We start from the raw sequence: 23950 nt of genomic DNA, 5'->3' as shown, positions 1-23950 counted from the left end.
TAAAGACCAGTGTGTCTACAGTGTGATGCTTAAGAATGGAGTGGTATTACAAGAGGAAAGAGAGTTAGAATAGGTCCAGATATATCAGGATAAGGGGGTGTGGTTTGATTTTAGAATGATTGAAATCTACTGGATAATTTTAAGTAAGGTTGTGACATAACCTGTCATAATATTAAATAATAATAAATGTCATTTAGGATTCTACACAAGAAATGGACTAGCACGGACACAAGAATGAAACAAGATGAATTAGGAGGCTACTGTGGAAGTTCAGGTAGGAAATAATTATGGCTTATGCCAGGGAAATTAAAAAGAATGGACACATTTTGGAGGTAACTTTATAGAACTTGATAATTTAGTTAGATATTGGATGGTAGGAAAGGGTAGAGTCATGGATAACTCTCAAATATTCGGCTTTCATAACTGAAAACATGGTTGTCTCATTTTCTGAGACAAGGAGGCCTGGGGGGAAGAGAGTATTTTGGTCATGTTAAATTTAACTTGTGTATTAGGCATTAAAGGCGAGGTGTAAACTGGATAGTTGGATACTGTATATGAGGTTAAACTCAGTAAAAGATAAGAGCTGCAAAAAAGTTCAACTTCATGTAAATGGAATGAATAGTTATGATAACTGAAGCAATCACTAAGGGATATGTGTAGCCAGAAAAAGAAGAGGACCCTGGGATAACTCATAGGGTGATATAATGTTAGGCTAATTGCATAAGTTTCCTATTGTAGCTATAAGATATCACTACAAACTTTAAGGCTTAGTACAACACAAATATATTTTCTTAAAACTTTGGAGATGAGAAGTTTAAAATGTGTTGGTAGGGCTTCTGGAGTCTTAGGAGAGAACTCATTTCCTTTTTCCAGCTTCCAGAAGCTGCTCACATCCCTTGGCTTTTGACTGTGCACAACTCCTTCCTCTGCATACAACATCATGTCTCCTTTTCTGACTCTCCTGCCTCCCTTCTTCTCTCTGTTCCTTTTGATTACATTCGGCTCACCTGGATAAACAGCATAATCTCCCCATCTTGAGATCCTTAACTTGATCACATCTCCAAAGTTCATTTTGCCATATAACTTATTCACAGGTTCTGGAAATTAAGACATGAACATCTTTGGAGTTCATTATTCTAACGTACCACAGACATGTAGTAGAGTCTGGGTTCAGCTACATGGATTGTGATTTCAGAGTCCACATACTACAATCTTTCTGGGTATCAATTACCCTTGGAATTACTGTGGAGAGAGGTGCAATTTGGGGAAGAAACTGTACTAGGCTCAAACAGTATGTTTATAGGATTTTTAAGATGAAGGGAAAATTAAAGATCAGCTAATCCCCCCAATTCTTATACAGATAAGAAAAATAGCACTAGGAATAATTAAATGGGGTTAGGTCTCAGTGATGAGTGGTAAAACTAGAACTTAAATCCAGGTCATTTTACATGCAGTTTCTAACACACCCCTCACCACAGTGTATCCTGGTTTTTAATAAACTCATGTTGGATTGTAGACTACCATTTGCCAGACTGCTTGGGTTTGAATTCTGGCTCCACCAATTATAAGACATCTGATCTTGGTTATCTCTGACCCTAGTTTCTACATTTGCAAAAACAAGACAATAATAACATCTACCTATTAGTGTGTTTATCTAGTGTGTTTACCTGTTAGCCCAGGTTTCATCAAAAGAACAGAATCAATAGGAGTGGTACCTAATATGGGATTTCTTATATGGATTCAGACTATAAAACTGTGGGAGATGCTGGGGAAATGAAGGATCAGAAAGGGGAGTATGAATATCCAAGCAGGTGTTACCAGTCAGTCTGGGAAGATATTCATTTCCAGCAGCGGAAGTGGGGCTGGGGATTAGATTTTGTGGGGAGGTCTTTGGGAAACTATTGTGTGTAGGTAGTTTTGGCCTCAGTGGGTCCACAACCAAGCCTCTGAGGGTGGGCCTAGAAATGCTGCTCGGCAGTAGATACAATAGTTGGGATGACAGCCTCACAGCAGAGTGGAGGACAGAAAAGACATTCTAAAGCCCACCAGGCAATTCTGTATCTTGTCTTGGCATCAAAAGACCTCCTGAAAGTAATTTACTTCACTTCTGCATTTAAACTCTCACAAGTTTCTATTGTGGCCAAGTTTAACTCAAAATTATATTAAGAAAGGAGATTCTTAGAAATATATTCTCTAGTTTAATCAAGTTGACACAGTTAATAAGCACTTACCATTTTCATTGACACACATACACATTATTTTACAAGTGAGAGTCTAATAAATTTGATGCAAAAATCTAATATTTAAAAATTGATCTAAATTGTCAATAGATGAGATTCTTTAAAATTCAAAAGACCACTTAGAAATAAATCATATAAAAAGAACAAATATATATGATCTGATGATATGAAAAAGTTTCCCTGAAGAAAATTAAAGGAGAAAACTTATTTATGTATAAACTGCATTGTTTAAGACATGTTTCATACTTGTGGGGGATGTGTACTTATGTGTAACTATAGCATTTTTGTTTAATGTCTGTCTTAAAGCACACTTTTTGTCATCAGCTAAAATATTTTTGAAATTTCAGAGACACAGAAATGCTCATTTATGCTCAGTATGGTGATCCAGCATTCTCTATAATTTATTTAAAGATTAGTCATTGATTTGCAATTCACCTCTCTAAATACAGAATGAAATTGGATTGCTGCAATTTTTCTCCAAGGACCTAGTTTTGATCTGAGGTACTTTGATTTTTTCTGCAGAATAAGAATAATATATGAATGGTCTACTACTGAGGTGCAGTTTTAATGGCCTTATTGTTTTCTCGTGAACTTTTCTAACCATAGATCTAGAATTCTTTCAAAAAGTTTATCAAAACTTTAATGAAAATAGTTATCTATTCTTGTACCAAATTTAGATTATTGCAAATGAAAATTATTACTTTGGAATTTCAAAATTAGATAGCTGTTTAGACTCTGAAACTTTGGGAAGTTATTTTTCATATACAACATTGATTTTTAGTATAATTGTTCTTACTACAACTTTCCAATTTCACAAGTCTGGAATATGTTCCCAGTCAGTACCATTTTTGCTCAGAAGAAAACACCATTTCTAAAATTCTCTTTACATAGAAGAATTGTATAGACAATTTATTTATTTATATTTTATATAAAATATAAATATTTAAATATATATTTAAATAAATATATATTTTATATATTTAAATAAATTATTTTATATATTTAAATATATATTTATATTTTTATGGTGAATTATATTTTCATAATTGAAATAAAACTTTTTTTTTACAAATATTGAAACTGAAGATAAGAATGTTCAAGTCTCATTTTGAAGAGTAAATCCTGGAATGAAAATATAAAACATAAGGTTACTTACAAGTATAGTATCTTTTATATTGTGCCAAGTGTATTTCTGTAAAATTGGATCATATTTTTCAATGAATGCTTTACCTCCATCATAGTTACATTGTTCTTTCAACTTACAGAAAAATAACATTTCTTACAGACATTTTTACATATAGAGCTTCAGGTTCCATTTCTCAGTATTTATGTACTTTTAAGAGAAATATTCACAGCTAACTGAGCAGCCAAGTGTTCTCCTATATTTCCTGGCCTCACTTGCAGTATTAAGAATTGTTTTAAGAAGATGTTTAATATAATGAATACTAATTAGTATACTATTAACTGTGAAATTGGTTGCATTTAGCTGATAATATTGTGGCTCCACAAACATGAAGCTTAAAATTTATCATTCGGGTACTTTTGGAAAGAGATGGAAAAAGAGAGAGGGAATAAAAATCATAGTTAAGTAAAAATAAAGAACATATTAAATGTTCTTTATTGCAAGAATAATGTATAAGGCCCAAATTCATAGCTGCTTTTTCAGTACTTTTTCCCTTTGAAAATTTTGTTATAGAATATAAAGAAAGGAAACTAAGTATCCTCAATTACAGTGTGGGGAATTCTATTTTGCATTTCTCTCTGCCTTAATATTTCATTTTACTTCTTCTCATACTATAGAGCTAGAATTACCCTGGAAGAAGAAACCAAAGATTGAAGAGTACTTTTAAAATCATCTGGGAGAGCATCCTTGCTATTTGAAGCCAACATCCTCAGTATAGCATTGCTACCAAGTGGCTATCCAGCATATATTTGAGTATTTCAGAGACAGGAAACTCACTGGCTACAGAAAAAGACTTTTCTCCCTTTGGTCAGACAAATTGTTAGAAATTCTCCATTATTCAGAGTCTGAGTTACTTTTCCCTGTGTCCATAGGTCTTGTTTGTACCATTGCAGACATATAGAACAAGTTAATTCTTCTTCCTCATGATTACTTGTAGCAGAAATTAAATAATATGTGTGTATATGTTTCTCATAATATAAACTAGTCCCAATATGTAATCATGGCTTCCTGTAATCTCATCTAGTCTTAATAGAAAGTTCCAAACAAAATTTCAATTAGTCTTATTTACCATCTGGTTAGACAGGCAGATTTGTAATGGTAATCTTCCACTAATAGAACTGCAATAGCAACTGTCTGTTAGGAAATATGAAAGGATAGAGCACTCTGCCTTTTCAAATGCTATATCCACCAAACTACACCAATAAAAAATGAATAAATAAAACTTTAAAAAGATAGAACTGAGTTAGAGAACTGTAAATAGGATGAATTCATGAATTCACTTATGCCTTTGGCTAAAATACATTACTCTTTGAGTCAGTTTGAAGCTGTTTACACAGTAGGGTGTTTCACCTACTAATGATATCGCAGCTGTCACGTGCATGCCATCAATGTTTATTGGTATCCTCAATGTCAGTTATTTTTAAGAAGCTCTCTTCCAAGCCTCTGAATAAATTATCTATCAAGTGCAGCAGTGCATGACAACACCCACATTACAATTTGCAGTCTTGCACAGGCTCTCATTATTTGGTGTAAATGAAATCCCAAGTCATTAAACTTCTTAAAAAATGAAGGCACCTTGTATTAAAAATATGAGCAATTGAAAGACCTCCTAAGTCATTCTTTCAGTCCACCATATGCATAACAATGATCCTAGAAATAGGTTCAATCCCTCAGCAATTGTTTACTTTCCTTTGAAAGACAAAAGTTTCTGTCAAACACATCATAGAAAAAGTTCAAGCAGGCTAGTTTCATCTATTCCACTGGGAATACGCTTAGAAAATTGACCTAGAGAAAAGACAACACAAGCAATGATGATAAGAAATAACATACTCTGAAATTTACAAAGTTATAAGTTATAAGTCAACAAATAGTGTAGGGTGTCTGCAGAATAACTATCAGTGGTTTATACTTCTATGTGTTGGCAAGATTTCTCCCCCACATATGCTGTAAGATTTATTAAAAAAAAAAAAAAAAGAGGGAGCTGGAAAGAGCTTTTCCTTAACCTGGTTATATGGGTCTTATCAGTTTCAGGTAAGATGGCAATACTTTCTTGACAATGATTTTAAACATATCTGCAGTCTCTCCTGCTATGTTTACTATGAATTTTGATGATGCTTTATATGAGCCTCAAAGCTATTTGACGTTGATATGCTTTTAATCCATGAAGTGAGGTCATAGCCCATTAAATAAAACATTTAATCGCAAACGAGTATGGAGTAAATGTATCTACCACACCTTGTTTTGTTGTTGGTTTACCTATGCAGTAAACACATACGATACAGTGTAACATCTTAATAATGTGAACGTTGAGGAAAAACATTAAACACTTATAAACTAACCAAGTTTAGGAGTGATTTCACTCTGCATTACCAATATGTTTTAGACATAATTTAACCCCTATGGTATATCTGAATCTGTAGAACTTAAAAAACAAAAAGAAAAAGAAGGAAAAGGCTCTAACAGCTTTATCCAGAAAAGTCTAAATGCAATTAAACATTTGATTAATATGGTTCTTTCCTACTATTAAGTTCCACGAATGCAAACACTTTCATTTTTTTCTTCTCCAGTGTATTTTCCTTACTTGACATGTTCCTAACATGGTAGACTCAGCCAGTATTTGTTAAATGAATGAATAAATAATGAAAGTAACTGTCCTGTTCAAATTCTTGAGTCTTATTGCTTTCAAATGACACTGTTATGGCAGGGGTTGCTTTGAAAATGTGTTTCACAAATAAATACAAAATTTTTTGGTGTCCCAAGTGATGATAAATTTATTAGAAAAATTCTAGCACTGAAAGAAATTGAGCTGAATCTTAAAAACCAAGTTCAAATGGCATGTTTTTTGCAGATGAGGACATAAGTGATAGAAATAAAGTAAAGGATTTTCTTATGGACACAGATCCAGTTCCCAGCTGAGCTGGAACAAAGAAAAGTGTTCTTTTCATTATCCTGTGCTGTTTATAGTTCTCTGTGGATTCCCTGCCATTCTATAATTCCCACAGCTCTGGCAACATCTTCAGTCATCATTATTATCTTCATTAGCAAACAAAAGCTTGCTCAGCTAAGAAAGCAACTAGAAACCCTGATTAATATGCTTATACATACAGTTAGATCTTTATCAGATGGTCTCAACAAGAAGAAGTGGAAAGGACAACATGAGAGGACTCATTCAATGAATTAGTAGACAATCTCATGTATATAAAAATACATGGTTGGGTCTAGTAGCTCTGGACCTTCCACTGTTTGCACCTGCTTTAATTATCCTCTTTGATGTCCACAACACTATAATCTAGAATTTCTTCTAGTTTTCTGACTGTCCCCTCAGAATTATTTACTGGCTCATCTTTTCCCTTCTTTACATCCAATCAATAAAAAAAACTCCCAAAGAATGAATTCTCAGCTTTCTTTTCTTCTTTGTGCCTGGGAAATACAATCTAATACCCTAACTTCACTCTCCTAGTTCTGCAAATTACTTCCATTTCTGTACGTCTAGCCTTACAATTTCTCATGCTACTGCAGCATTTCCCATTGGAATATTTATTAGCAATATTCTGAAAAACTATTCTATGTCTCTCACTCATTATGTCTATTCTCTCTTTCCTCTCTCTCTCTCTCTCTCTCCCCTCTGCCGCCCCCCCTGCCCCCGCCAACTGCTAACCATTAACACGAATCTCCAGGTCACCTTGACTGTGTCATTAGACCATCATATCTACCCACTGCTAATTCCTAACAATCTACACAGTATCTCTCCTCTCCATCCTTATGATTACTACCTTAGTTTAAAAATTCAGTAACTTGTCCTTCAGCTTACTGAAATATATTGAAAATACATGTCCTCCTCTTGCCTCTAGAATATTTTATATATACTAGTCTTTTTGAAGAACATACTACTTTCTTCCAGCTTTAAGCAAATACTAATCTACTATCTGTATCTACAGATCTGCATATTTTAGACATTTCATATCAATGAAATTTTACACCATGTGGTCATTGTGACTGGCTTTTTGGAATTGGTATAATGGTTTCAAGGTTCATACATGTTGTAGCATGTATAAGTATTTCAATATCTTTTTATTATCAAATATTTTTTTTTGTATGGGTATAGCACATTTTATTTATCTATTAATCACCTGAGGGACACCAAACTCCATTTTGATTAGGGGTCCAGATAGAAAGTGATAGTGAGGAAAATTATTTGTAAATTTTTGAAGGTTGGTATTTTCAATGTGTTTATTTACTCAAATTTTATGTAAATCCCTTAACAGTCTTTGACACCAGGGCAAGAAGAACAAAACAGATGCACGAGTTACAGATTCAGTTGCTGGTAGTTATTGAAATAATTTTACATGGTTGAAGAGAGATGGAAGCTGAGTAGTTTCCGAAAAATGGAGAAACTGCAGAGATTCAGTATAAGAAAACATTGATTATTCATTTCTCCCCTTTTACAAGTAAGAAAGTTGTTAACACCTCAACCCTTTTTTAAAAAGTTCCTTTCTACCTTGACAAAAATAATGAGCAATACCAAGAGAGCAATCTCGGGCTTTCCTGGTGGCGCAGTGGTTGAGAGTCCGCCTGCCGATGCAGGTGACACGGGTTCGTGCCCCGGTCCGGGAAGATCCCACATGCCACGGAGTGGCTGGGCCCGGGAGCCATGGCCGCTGAGCCTGCACGTCCGGAGCCTGTGCTCTGCAACGTCCGGAGACTGCTCCGCAACGGGAGAGACCACAGCAGTGAGAGGCCCGCGTACCGGAAAAAAAAAATAGAGAGCAATCTCTCTCATAAAGGATGGCGTTAGTTCTTAGTAGTAGGCTGAGTCATATTAAATTGCTATTTTTGTAGGTGGAGAAATATTGCCTAATACATGATTAAGTCTACTAGAAATGACTGAAACCCACTGGTGGGAAGAAATATTTTCCTTGTGGTGAATGGATAATAAAGTGAAAGAAATAGATAAGTACTATTGTTATAATAAACATATACCACAACACATCATATTAGAAATATTTAGTGTCTTTTTTTCCATATTTCTTTCTGAGAGTGTTTCATACTTCTCCTTACTTTCTGAATGTACACCCACAACTCCTTTCATGTGGGAATTCAACCTTCAGCACTAAATTCAAAAGTCCTGACTGCATCAACCAAAGATAGTTTACTTATAGGCTGGCTGGTAATTTATGACTTGGCTCAAAGAGATAACTTTGGGTAAAGAGATTCACTAACAAGAATATGAAGTAAGAGTAAAAAAAACATTGGGGGAAAAATTGGCAAGAAAAATGTAGCTCATACCTAGATCTACTGCTGTTTCTCTACCTCATAAGCTTATTTTCACCTTCTTCTAGATTTTCATAAAAAGTATATGTATCCAAAAAATAAATCTACATTTTCTTTTTCTATATATTATATATATTATATTGTATATATATGTTAATACATAATACATAGATTGACATATATATAGCATATATATCCACTATAAGATAAACACCATGAGGGCAGGATGCTATTTGGGATATATCAGAAATTAAGTAGATATATTATAGGTATTACCAGTTTTTTTGTCTGATAAGAATGCAGAGCCAAAAGAGCTTACAGATATTAATATAAAGACTTTGTTGCATGTCCTTCATTTACAAAAACAAAGAGGTGTTTTTTTTTACGTTCTATTTGCAATGATAATAGAAACTATCTTGGATTATAGACAAAAAAAAAATCATTGTCTTTGTATTTAAATGTAAAAAATGTAATGATTATTTTTTATTTAGAGAATCATTGTGCTATTTTTAATAGCTCTAAAGTGCCAGGAGGGTTTCAATGTAATGGTAGTTAGTGTGGGATAAAACAAAAAACAAAAAACAGGACAAAGTGTTATTGATTTAGAAAGAGACCTATTGTTCTTAATGTACGATTGTAGCATGTAAACCTTATGTATAACTCACAGCCAAAAGAATAAGTATCACATTATAAAGTTATTGGTGCTTTTCAACTTAGTATGCCTTAGTGCTCACTTTATAAACATGACACATGAAAATAAAATAACCATTCTTTAACATTTTTTTCATGTTTGGAATCATTCTTCTTTTCAGCAGATGTAAAATGGATTATGGATTACTATAGAAAAGTACTAAAAGGTGAACCTACAGCTGGATAGCATGAGCAAAGGGGATGAATATTAAATACTTTTTAAAAACAATATTTTTCAAAAAATATTAATTTCAGAAAAACTAAAATATAAACAAAGTTAAAGAAAACATTTAGATGGATCATCTAAAATCTATCAGTCAGACAGAAATAAATATTGTTAGTATTTTGATATGTACCCTTTTAGTATTTTACATGTATATGTAGTATTATTTGCAGATATACACATACTTACAAACATACATATTTATATAAACATTAAAAAGCATGGGATTATGGTGTACATTTTGCTTTGTAAATTTTTTTTCTCAACAGTTTCACAGATTTACTAAAATTCTAATATATGGGGCTTCCCTGGTGGCGCAGTGGTTGAGAATCTGCCCGCTAATGCGGGGTCACGTGTTCAAGCCCTGGTCTGGGAGGATCCCACATGCCGCAGAGCAGCTAGGCCCGTGAGCCACAACTACTGAGCCTGCGCGTCTGGAGCCTGTGCTCCACAAAAAGAGAGGCCGCGATAGTGAGAGGCCCGTGCACCGCGATGAAGAGTGGCCCCCTCTTGTCACAACTAGAGAAAGACCCCGCACAGAAACGAAGATCCAACATAGCAAAAATAAATTAATTAATTAATAAACTCCTACCCCCAACATCTTCTTTTAAAAAAAAAATTATAATATATGATTGTAAGCATGAATCTGATTAATATATATTTATATATTAATTCCTTATAATAAATATTTAAGATGTTTCATATTAATCACTATCATAATAATATGTAAACAATAATATTTGGAATAATCCCTTACAATTTTTTTTTTTATTATTTCCTTAGAGAAAGCCTAAAAGGGACTTTGTGAGTCAAAAGATACAGACTACATTTTTATTAACATATTAGCATGCATAATATACATAGCAACTTAGGTTCTAAACAAGAACATAGGGAATGCCCATTTCTTTATACCCTAACTAGAATAAAATAGTACATTTTTCCCCCAATGTTAAAACCATGAAGCATTGTTTTCATTTTAATTCAATAACTAGTGAAAATATTCATTTTTGCCTATTAGCTCTTGTGCAATTTGTCCAGTTTAGTGTATTCATTTATGTACTTTACTTATAAAAGCTCTTTTCAGGTTAAATATATTAGTAATTTTCCTATCATATATATTTTGAAAAAGATGCTCAGATTGTATTTCTTCTTTTTCATGCACTACAAAAGTTTTATAATTCGTGTAATCAAATATACCAATTTATTTTTTATGGTGTTTACCTAGGGAATCATGCTTATAAAAGCCTTTTCTCTTCCAGAATTTATATAAAAAAATATTCATATATTTTAAGTTTACAATTTCATGCAATATAATAAAGTGTGAATACTTCTGAAATTCATGTTGATTTCTTTTATAAAAACTGCTAATTTTATTTTTATTCTTAAATCTCAAATTCAATAATTTTTCAACCCCAAAATGTTATTATTCTTTCCTAATTCATTTGAAATTTCAACTGTTTGCAGTTTCAACTACATAAGTATATATGGTCAGTTTCCAGCATTTATAGACTATTCCACTTATTTTACCATTTATGCCTGTGCCTATATTTTGATATATATAACTTTAATTTAGGATTTTTTTTTTTTTTTTTTTTTTTGCAGTACGCGTGCCTCTCACTGTTGTGGCCTCTCCTGTTGCAGAGCACAGGCTCTGGATGCGCAGGCTCAGCAGCCATGGCTCACAGGCCCAGCCGCTCCGCGGCACGTGGGATCTTCCCGGACTGGGGCACGAACCCATGTCCCCTGCATCAGCAGGCAGACTCCCAACCACTGCACCACCAGAGAAGCCCAAAATTTAGGATATTTTTGAATAACTGCATAACTGGAAATACAATCAACAAAGATTTGATTTTCATTGAATTTTCTCATCTTCCCCTCTTCCTTCACCTTTATGAAAATGAGATACTAAAGTTGAAAAGGCAAAAATGAATTAGAAAATGATCTCCCTCTCTTTCTGTGTGTGTGTATATATTTCTTTTATTGAATCAACTATGACAAATGTTCTAAATACCTCAGCATTTTTATCTAACATTGTACTATATTCCAAATACTCTTACTCATTTATAGACAAATTTATTTGAAGTTATGGTAAAGAATTCATCCATTGTGAAGACCACATAAATTTTCATAATGCCATATTCAAAAGAGTTTTCAGAGGCCATTTCTTTTCTCTGCAACTGCATTAAAACAAAGACACTAGAGCCTTACAAGAGAAAAAATTTTCCTTTCCATTCACATGATCCACTTAAAATTGGCTGTGTCTTCCTTGGCTAGAAATAACTAGTTCAGATGCTACTGAATTTTTAACATGACTAAAAGAAAAAAGCTTTTAGACTCATAAAGGTTTATTCTTAGCAAAGAGTAGTAAAAGGGAAAGAAAAATTATATTGATACCTCTTTTTCTATTTCAGGATTAGCTTTCTCAAAGACACAGGGAAAAAAGGATTATAAATAAAAAATAAAATTTGAACAAATTACTTTGGCCAAAATATATCTACAGTTATATGCATAGAGTTTGGAGTTAATTAGTAGCCAGTACTAAGTTAAAAAAAAAAAAACTATTTGGAAAGTAAAAATTACTGAGTGACCACTGTACAAAGTGTAGAGAGCAAACTATGAAAATTTTGTCTCTATAAATGACTAAATTCATAATTACCTGTCAAATCATCCAGAACAACTAGCGTTAAAATTTTAGGTTATTACATTAGTAAATATGGTCAGAGAGCTGGTGTTTTATCAACTCCTAAGTGAATAAAAAGAAAATTATTCATATAATTTGTATTTGGCTCTTAGTTGTGTTTTTTGTTATTGTTGTTGCTTTGGTACATTTTAAATGAATGCCACTAGTGCTCTGAAGAGTCTCTTCAATTATATCAATAATATAGAAGTACCAAAGGAAAAGATGACTCGGTAGGCTTTAGAAATGTATCTACTTTGCCCTAACTTCTGTTTATCATCTCTATTTACCTCATTGCATAATGGAATAGATTGTTCATCTCCTATACAATGGCAAAGTCTTTAATAAAGCTAAATTGCATTCTCTCTAAACTCATTCAAAACTTGAGCTTCCAATTGACATAAAGGCAAAAAGAAATTTTTAAAACACATATTGATAGATACATAGATGATAAAATACAAATAAAACAAGTAATTTTGCAGTCTGTATTAGTTCATTATTTTAAAATGAAGTCACATTTTACCTGCAATGTTTATGATTAGAAAACTGAGTCAACTTTGTTTTAAACAGTAATTTTCAGATTAAAGAGACACATTTAAAACAATCAATGAAATACTGTTGGTAGGTAAAATTAAAATTTCAAACTTAAATTTTTTGAAGCATGCAAACCTAGGGGAAAATAAAACAAAACAAAAGTAAGGCTGACTCATGATCAATGTGGATCCTAGTAAAGTGTACATACACGGCTTTTTAGAGTTCAGTTAGATACTGTAAAATACTTTCAAAGCATCACTGTGAAAGATTAGTTCGTGTTTGATTGTGCTGCAGCCTGCGAATACTGACTAGAATGTCCCCAGCTATTTATACAGTTTATTGTTTGTACACTAATCTATGAAATTTCATAATGAGTTTGCATTTTTCAATCATATTAACTTGTGTCTTTTTTTTTCCCCTTGAAAGCACATCTAGCCAGAAATCCATATCAGATGAAAAGAAAGTTGGTGTTATCGTAATGTATTCAAACACATTCCAAGGGGTGAAAATGTATATCGTGAAAATTATTCCCATTTCCTCTGCAGAAAATTCTTTCAGAGACATTTAAAAATCGTGCTGGTTTCTTTTCCTGAAATGATCTGAACGATTGAAAATATCAATAGAGGGCACTAACAGGCTGTTCTGGAAAGCCTTTCATTTCATTGCTTGTGACAATGAAACCAAGCTGAAAAGGCAGTGCCTTTTAGTTGCATAAAGTTGCAGTTGCAGTGGTGGAAAGAACAAAAAATATACATTGTCCTTGAGCTGAAACATAAGTTCACAAACCTAATCCATTAGTGATTCACTTCTCTATATCAGATATTATTTACTAGCTCTATGGATTCCTTTTCTAACATACCTTATTTTGCCTGTGGTTCTTTCAAATGAAATGTATTTCTATTTTTAGAACTCATTACTGATAACTAAACTCAACCTGGGAAAATATTTACTCATGCAGTCAGCTCTTCGTGATATATATTGATGGAGCTATATAGGAATATTCCCAAATAAGAACTATTTACAAATAATTATTTGTCTTGGCATCTTACTTCTATATTTTGCTTTTGAAGTCATTTTGGATATTAAGCTAATAATGATTATAGAAATAAATCTATGGTGATATCCAAACTTTAAGACAAGTAAGTAGTAACGGTGATCCAGAAGGAGTTGTTTATACTTTTTGGAACCATAAAACATGAGCAAGTTTATGAACACCTATGCTCTCCAGAATGTGATCTCTGGAACTTCAGGAAAATCTTTCCAATTTCAAGGGAGTTGATAATGGCAACTCAATCAACCATGTGTCTAGAAGCAGGAAAAATGGAGCATTCATGAATGGTGTTTGTGTGGACTACAGAGATTATCAACACAGAGACTACAGGTGAAGTCAGGGGATTACATATGATGGGGCTAGAGAGCATCTGAAGTTTATCCTCCCCTATATTTGATAAAATCAGTCTATTTTGATTTTTTCAATGTTAAGCAATTTGCACCTCTGTATCTAACTTAAAGGCAGTCCCTTCTGGTAAAGATTCCTTGATATTTTTTTTCTTAGTTTTGAGTAACTAAGATTTCTTCAGAAAACCATTTAAATACAATGCCAGCTGCAGACTACACCACGCAGAGAATCACATTAGGAATCAGAGATAGAGCTTTGCATTCACACAACACCTTATAACTTTCAAGCCGTCATGTGACTTTTAGGAGTGTAGGTGATGATCCCAGTTTTCCTTAACTCTAAAATGAACACAATTTTGGCTGATTAATTTGAACTGAAGATCAAATAAAAATATAAGTGGAGCACCTGGTGTATTTCAGGTGCTAAATAAATGCTTCTTCAAGTCCTTACCTCTTTTTCTTTTAGACATAGTCCCTTCAGCTATACCAATTTTTTTTATAGAGGTATTGTTGATTTACAATGTTGTGTTAATTTCTGCTGTACAGCAAAGTGATTCAGTTATACATATATATATATATATACAATCTTCTACTTTAAATATTCTTTTCCATTGTTTTATCATAGAATATTCAATATAGTTCTCTGTGCTATACAGTAGGACCTTGTTGTTTAACCATTCTATATATAAAAGCTTACATCTGCTAACGCCAGCCTCTCACTCCATCCCTCCCTCAACCCCCTCTCCTTTGGCAACCATCAGTCTGTTCTCTACAACTGTGATCCCATTTCTGTTTCATAGATAGGTTCATTTGTGTCATATTTTATTTATTTTTAAGTCTTTATGGAATTTGTTATAATATTCTTCTGTTTGTTTTTTTTTTAATGTTTTGGTTTTTTGGCACAAAGCATATGGGATCTTAGCTCCCTGACCAGGGATTGAACCCACACTCACTGCATTGGAAGGTGAAGTCTTAACCACTGGACCACCAGGGAACTCCCTGTGTCATATTTTAGTTGCCACATATAAATGATACCATATGATATTTGTCTTTCTATTTCTGACCTACTTCACTTAGTATAATAATCTCTAGTTGCATCCATGTCTCTGCAAATGGCATTATTTCATTCTTTTATACCAATTTTAAATTGAATATAACATGAGTTGGCAGAGACCGTATTGTTTCTATAATCACCTTACCCACAGAGTATGCCATTTGATTTAAGCTTTTCTTGTTTTCTATCTCCTTTTTTCTCTTTGCTAAGTATTTATTTCCACCAGCTAGCCATCCTAGTGGATATGAGCTAGTATTTTATTGTGGTATTCATTTGCATTTTCCTGATAGATAATGATGTTGAGCATCTTTTTATATGCTCATCAGTCATTTATTTATTTTCATTGGAGAAATATCCACTCAGATTCATTGTCCATTTTTTTTAGTTCAACATTTAATCTATGTTTTAATTTATTAACATCTTTATTGGAGTATAATTGCTTTACAATGGTGTGTTAGTTTCTGCTTTATAACAAAGTGAATCATGCATTGTCCATTTTTAGTTAGATTATTTGTTTTTAATTCATTAATTTGCAGATGTACTTTATACACTCTATGTACAAGGGTTTTTTTTATCAGAAATGTGACTTGCAAATGTGCTCTTCCATTCTGTGGTTTATATTTTCATTTTCTTATTAATGTTCTTTAAAGCACAAAGGTTTTAAAGTAGTCTCTCCTTTCATTGGTAGTTATGCTGTTTATTGTCTATAAGTAACTTGATGCATATAAAATGCTGTATTACGTTCCCAGGGCTGCCATAATAAGGTGCCACAAATTAGGTGGTTTAAGCAACAGAAATTTATTGTTTCACAGTTTTGGAGACTAGAAGTTCAAAATCAAGATGTCTGCAGGGTTGGTTCCTTCTGTGATGAAAAATCTATCCCATGACTCTCACCTAGATTCTGGTGGTTTGCTGGTAATTTTGAACGTTTTTTGGCTTGTAGGAGCATCACTTAGATTTCTGACTTCATCTTCCCATGGCATGCTGTGCATATGTGTATGTGTGTCCACTCTCCCTTCACCTAAACTCAACAAATTACATCAGCAACAACCGTAATTTCAAGTAAGGACATACTCTGATGTACTTTGGGTTAGGATTTTAACATAATGTGTTTTGAGGGACACAATTCATTCAACCCATAGAAGATATATTATCAAATAAATACTAATTCAGTACTTACTTAGATTTTACTTAGTAAAATATTAAAATTTACATAACTATTTGCAAGGTTTTTCTCATACACTGTCTCCTTTATTTTTCTCATAACCATTTGGTATGACGATCAGTATTTTTATCTCCATTTTATAAATAAGCAACTGATGTCTATAAGGAGATTTCTGATTTGCTCCAGTTTATTAAGTTTCTATGTAACAAAAACACAGGGGTACGATCTACCACTCTACATCCTCTCCAGGATCTTTCACATTCCTAGGATAATGCTTGTGATTATATCTATCTATTTAAAAGAAAGGTGATACAAATAAAAATAAATGTTACAGAAAAATGGCATAAACTTTTATCCAACAAGCATAATGCCTATCTGCTTTGAGTTCTACTCAGCTAGATAACCTGGGAGATACAGAATGAATAGAAAGCATTATCTATGCTTTCAATATATGTATTGTCTATCAGGGAAGTTACAAATAATATAGAAAATAATTAATAAGAAAACAAGGTCAGAGAAACTATGATAAATTGTTCAACTGTGTGATTCAGACAGTGGTCAAACGAGAATTAAATTTGTGTGGATTGAACTGTTCTGGGATGGTTTTATTATGAAAACTGAACTTGAATTAGGGACTGATATAAGGGGATGGAGTCTGATGTCATAGAAAGGAAGAGGCATTCCAGATGAGGGCAAAAACATGAACCAGGTTAATAGATTGGAATTGTGAATCCTTTCTCTGGGGAAGAGGGACAATTTGAATTACAGTGGCTGAAGAAAAAATAAATTGTAGACTTAATAGTGGTAATTAAAAAACAAACCTTGCCATTCTTCTCATTTCATTACTCATATTTGTTGATTAATAAGTGACTGCATTAATAGCTATAAAATTCTATATTAATTCCAAAGCATTCATCCAGCAAAAAGAGAACCACTTTCAAAAATAAGATCAAGTTTTTACTTCATGGTATTAAGATAAATTAGAGCATATTCAAAGTAATGAATTGAAATTACTAATACCTTAAGTGCTTCTTTAGCCTACCTACTGGGCAGGTATGGAGTATGGGCCAGGAAAGAGCAATATTCCTCTCCAAGGAAAGTCAACTCTAATCTGGTGGGTCAGTACTTTAACCTCACAGTCTACTCAATCCCTCTCTATTTTTCTGTAACTACCAACAAGGCTGCCAAATGTGATTCATGCACTTGTCTACTAGAAACTGAATGGGAGCCATCAACTCATTTCACACAGGTCAGCAAACAGCAGTCAAAGGCTAATGGCTTTCTGTCACCACCGGCCCAGGCTAGGTGCAAAGGCCGACCTGGAGGTTAGAGGCTCTGCATCCCATTACCTATCCCAGGAACTATCTGGTCCCCCTCTAAAAGGCAATTTACTCAGTGCAAAATTGAAAGTACTACCTGATTTGCTGTTTTCTCAGTGCTGCTTTCAAAAATACTGAAAAGTTTCTAAAGTGACAAAGAGGCTGGGCTCTTTGTTAAGTGTTTGGCAGGTTTGAGAGGACAATGATGAAAGAACTAATAGAAAAAAATCAAGTTACCTTATGGCAAAAGGTGAATCAACATTCACTACATAACAAAGATGGGCTAAAATTTTCATATAATTGTTGTTAAATGCAAAATATAGTCACACAAAAGTGTTTTCAAGGAAAGCTTTTTTTTTTTTTTCACAAAGTAACCATTAACTGATATTAGTGATTAGAGATGGATTGGTTAAAAATAATTACTTTTCTGGCTACATCATCAGAAAACTGAAATTATATGAAGAGTAGCTGACAACACAATATTTGATATTAGTACACTACGAATCTAGAGATTTTTTTTTTTCAGAAACTGTTTGGCCCAAACAGTTAAATAAATAAGTTCTATAGTTCTTGTCTTTGATTTTAGGATAGATTTGCCCTAAAATTAATAAGAAACTATCAACAAATGCAAAATCAAAAATTGTGGGTGAATATACTCTGAAATTAATGAAGACTAAGCTTCAGGCACCCGCCTAAAGCATTGGTCATATCCAAAGCTCTGGTAATTTTTTGTTGATTCATTTTGTTATTTTTCTCTTGAAGGAAGTCTTTCAAATTAGGTAATATTTAGGCTGCAAATAGCTTGGATGCACCCCTATCAACTGACTAATCCTATTATGAATCTATAAAAACCTATAAACACTATGTCTAACTGTGCTTTCTCAGTCTACATAAAAATCACTAGAAACAATGTTTGAACAGACTCCTCTCTGTGAGCCTCTGGAGGGAGACACAGCCCAAAAAGTGGTTGCAGCATTTTCTCATGTTATTTCATAGCATAACTACTCAGAGATGCACACACAAAAACAAGTACAAATGCAAATTCAAAGATAAAGGCAGAGTGGAAACAGATACTACATCTGAAAAAATTCTCAATGATTCTACTTAGGAAGAAATCGAAAATATCTTTCACTGTGAATGAGATAATTAGTAAGACATAAAATTATAGTTAACACAGAAATTACATGACTTTCAATAAAAAATATCCCAGCGACAATGCTTTGTTGTGTGAAATAATTCTCAGAACTCATGCTTTACAAGACTCTATATTATTTATTTTATAATAACCATAATGATTCACCATAGCCATTGACTTGCATAAATTGTGTATATGTGTGTGTATACTAGATTATTCAAAGTTTTATATATGTATAAATATTGTTAGGAATATGTCAGTCATGTTTTTCAACACATCACAGAAAGCTCTTCCTAGAATTATCTTTAAAATACTGACATATGAAAAATATCTTAGAGTCAAATCAAAGTTTAGGAATATCCTGAGTCGGCCCCAGCCACTCCACGGCACGTGGGATCCTCCCAGACTGGGGCACGAACCTGTGTCCCCTGCATCGGCAGGCGGACTCTCAACTACTGTGCCACCAGGGAAGCCCCTTTGCTAATGCTTTTAAAAATTATTTAGACTTAGAGAAAAGTTGAAAAAAGTATAGGAAGTTCTCATATACCCTTTACCCAGGTTTCATAAATGTTAATACCTTATACAATCATAGTGCATTTATCAAAACCAGGAAATTAACAGGGGTCAATACTACTAACTAAACTACAGAGCTTATTTGAATTTCACTCATTTTCCCATAGTGTCCTTTCAGGGTCCAATCCAGGGTCCCACAGTGTACTTCATTTTTCTTTCCCTAGTTTCCTCCAATCTGTGACAATTTTTCAGTCTTTCCTAGTCTTTCATTCTGAAGCTTCTCTTTTAATAGGAATTTCATTTATTTTCTGAAACATCAGTTTCCACTGACTATTGCCACAATAATGTTATTACTATGCCAACCCACTAAGTTAAATGAGAAATCATCATTCATTTTGTGAAAATATGTAAAACAACACAAATATTTAGGGTCATGTAAGGAAGAATAATTTGAATATGTATATTGTTCACATATAATCATATATTTTTCCATTTTCTCATTAGCACGATATCTGAGAAATAGTGCTGTTTAATCTCATTTTATATGTGATGAAACTGAAGCTCAGAAAAGGTACTTTCCCCAAATTGCTTAGCTGATTAGTAGCAAACCAGAATTTTAAAACAATATTTTTTGTATTACAATTCATATGTTCTAGACAATCTCCAATGCATGACAACTACATATGATTAGAGTTTCATAGACTGTAAGACCTAACTCCTAACGCATCTAAGTCCTTTTTAGCTGTCCTGCGCAGCTTCAGCTGCTCACTCACAATAAAATACGGCACAGCCCTATAGAACCGTTGGTTGCCAAGTCCTGGTATGACCAATAGATTGTCAAGTTTGTACTTAATTTTTCTGTTTTTCCATTAGGCAGTGTCAAATATTAAATTGACACATGAATTTCAATGAGCCAGAGTCCCTTAGTCCTTTAGTAGTGAACACCAGTACTAAATTTCTCCCTTCACATTACCTCCCAGTTTTGAAAGGAATCACATTCAGAGACGTCTACCCACATACCTTTCCCCAGATTTCCTTGTCACCAAGGTACCATGCAATCCGAGCTGTCCATCATGCACTAGGTGTTTTCTGTCTCAATAAGTCATAAAGTTGTGCACACACAGCAGCACTCCATCATCAAATGGAAGTGGTATACATGTGACTGGTGTATTCAGGCACAAGCAGACCCTGAAGGCACAAATAAGTTACATGAAGAGCAGTCCAAATGCCTAAGGTCCCTACTGCTGTCACACTACCTCCTTTCTCTCAGCCTGTACCTAAGGCTTCATGTGGAGCCCCCTACAATCACCTGATAGAAGAAGAAAAGACTCAGGCATGGTTTAGAGATGGTTCCGCATAATATGTAGGCACCTCCCCAAAGTGGACAACTACAGCGCTGCAGCCCATTTCTGGACCTCCCTGAAGAGCAGTGGTGACGGGAAATCCTTCCTGTTGGCAGAACTCTGAACAATGCACTTGGCAGATCTCTTCACTAGAAAGGAGAAATGACTAGATGTGCAATTATATACCAGTTTATGGGCCATGGCCAGTGGTTTGGCTGGATGCTCAGGGACTTAGAAGAATACAGTTAGAAAATGGGTGGCATGGCAATGTGGGGAAGAAACATATGGACAGACCTCTCTGCATAAGCCAAGAATGTAAAGATATCTATGTTCCATGTGAATACCTACCAAAGAGTAATCAGCACAGGAGGATTTTAATAATCACGTGGCTATGTCCTGTTCTGTGTATACCAGTGAGCTCTTTCCCCAGCCACCCAAGTCATCACCTAAAGAGCTCATGAACAAAGTGGCCAGAGTGGCAGGGATGGAGATTACATACAGGCTCAGCAATATGGACTTGCCACTCACAAAGGCAGGTTTCCTACAGTCACTGCTGGGTGCCCAATCTCTTAGCAGCAGAGACCAACACTGAGTCCCAGAATATGGCAGTATTCCAGGAGGTGATCAGCCAGCCACTTGGTGGCAGGTTGATTACACTGGACAGTTTGTGTCATGGAAGAAGCAGTGTTTTGTGGTCCTTACTGGAAGAGATACTTACTCTGGATGCAGTTTTGTCTTTCCTGCATGCAATGCTTCTGTCAAAACTACCATCTGTGAACTTAGGGTATGCCTTATCCTCCTATCAATTTGATCAAATAACTCACTTCCCAGCATTTCCTCATCATCCTGTAGCAGCTGGCTTGATAGAACAGTAGAATGGCCTTTTGATGACCCACTTGCAGCACCAGCTGTGTGGCAATACCTTTCAGGGCTGGAGCAGGGCTCTCCAGAAGGCTGTATATGCTTTGAATCAGCATCCAATATACAGTGCTCTTTCTCCCACAGTCAGAAGTCATGGGTCAAGCAGTGGAAATGGGAATGGCACCACACACTAACCTCCTGGTAATCCACTGGCAAAACATGTTTTTTGTTCCCATAACCTCATGTTCTATTGGCCTAGAAGTCTTTGTTCCAAAGGAAGGAATGTTTTTACCAGAAGACACAATGATTCTACTGAACTGGAAGTTAAGACTGCCATCTGGCTACTTAACTCTTCGCGTTGCTCCCTTTGGACTTCTCTTAGGATTACCATGCCTTTTGATTGAGGTCAACGGAAAATTACAACAACCGAATCCAGGCAGGACTACTGATGGCCTAAACCCTTCAAGAATGAAGTTTTGTGTTACCCCACGTGGTAAAGAACCATAACCTAGCTGAAAACAAAGGGAATATAGAATGAATAATGGAAGAAGGTAGTTATAAATAATAGCTAAAAGCATGTAACTAGTTACAAAAACAAGTAGTATAATTCTTAGGTGTGTTCCTCCTTATTTTGTTGTGAATATATTTCTACGTATGTGTATAGCAAATATCTTTGTTTCCTTCTCTTTTATTCCATTACCACATAATATAAGATATACTGACTTATTATTATAATATTTAAGTGTTGTTCATTTTACATCATAGTATTTAAGTTATGGGATATCAAGGAGAAGAGTAAACATAACACAAGTACTTTACCTCCTCTTCTGGAGAAGGGGTTACTAGAGTTATTGGTTACATGCAGGATAGTTGTAACATAATAGGTGGAATTCTCACCGTGTTATTGTCTTTATTTGGAGATTAAGTATGGTTAAGAAGATGTGTATGGGTGTTATGTTGACAAGAAGTGGACTTGTAATGGTTAATTTTATGTGTCCACTTGAGTGGGCTAAGGGATGCCCAGATATTTGGTTAAGCATTATTCCTGGTATGCCTGTGAGGGTGTTTCTGGATGAAATTAACATTTGAATTGGTAAACTGAATAAAAGTACTAATTTCATACATGAAGGCTCCACCCTAATAATCCAAGCACCTCCCAAAGGCTTCACCTGATAACATCACATTGAAAAATATTATTTCAACATCTGAATTTAACAGGCCCCAATCATTCATATTATAACATACACACACACACATACATACACATACATCTGACTCTTAACATGGGTTTGAACTGGGCAGGTCCACTTATATGAGGATTTTTTTCAATAAATATTACAGTACTACACTATCTGTAGTTGGCTGGACCTGCAGAGGTGGAACCACGGATTTGGAGACCCGACTGTTATGTTACTTGATCATTGGTGGAGTTTGGTATCCACAGTGGGTCCTGGAACCAATCCCCCTTGGATACTGAGGGATGACTCCATATCAATTATATATCAATATATCATATAACTATATGTGTGTGTGTGTGTGTGTGTGTGTGTGTGTGTGTACTATTGGATTTGTTTCTCTGGAGCAGTCTAATACAAATGACCATGTGAAGACACAGGGAGAAGGTGGTCTCCTGCAAGCCAAGGAGAGAGGCCTCAGAAGAAATAAATCTGCTGACCCCTTGATGTTGACCTCTAGCCTCCAGAACTGTGAGAAAATAAATGTATGCTACGTCACACAGTCTACGCTATTTTCTTATGGAAGCCCTAGTAAACTAATACAGGCTTTCACTCTCATAAAAGTAATAAAGAATCCAGACCTGAATAGAAACACAAAATATTTGGAAGAATGCAGAATGAGTAATAAATAACTTTCTCAGCCCATGGTAGGTCCCTTCTCTTTCAATCTTCTAATTGTCCAAGCATTGTAAGAGAGCTATCTGAGTTAAGTGGACCTACCATACATTCACACTTGATACCCTATTTCCCCGAATGGACTGAGTATAGGAATCACACACCACAATGGAGGAATGTCTAAATAAGGCTATTCCTGATTGTTCCATACATCACACTTACATATCATATTAGCTTTCTATTGCCACATAACAAATTGCTACAAATTAATGACTTCAAACAATGTCCGTCTGTGATCTCAATGTTTCTGTAGGTCATAAGTCCGGGCACTGGTTAACTGTGTCTTCAAATAAAGGTCTACCAATGCCAAATTCAAGGGGTTTCCCAGGTTTGCATTTTCATCTGGAGCTTGGAATCCTCTTCCAAGCCCATTTAGATTATTGGTAAAATTCAGTTTCTTGTACTTGTAGAACTGAAGTACTGTTTTTTTGCTA

Source organism: Phocoena phocoena, chromosome 4, assembly GCF_963924675.1.
Source record: "Phocoena phocoena chromosome 4, mPhoPho1.1, whole genome shotgun sequence".
In the NCBI taxonomy this organism is placed as follows: domain Eukaryota; kingdom Metazoa; phylum Chordata; class Mammalia; order Artiodactyla; family Phocoenidae; genus Phocoena; species Phocoena phocoena.
Note: the sequence above shows the minus strand (reverse complement) of the source record.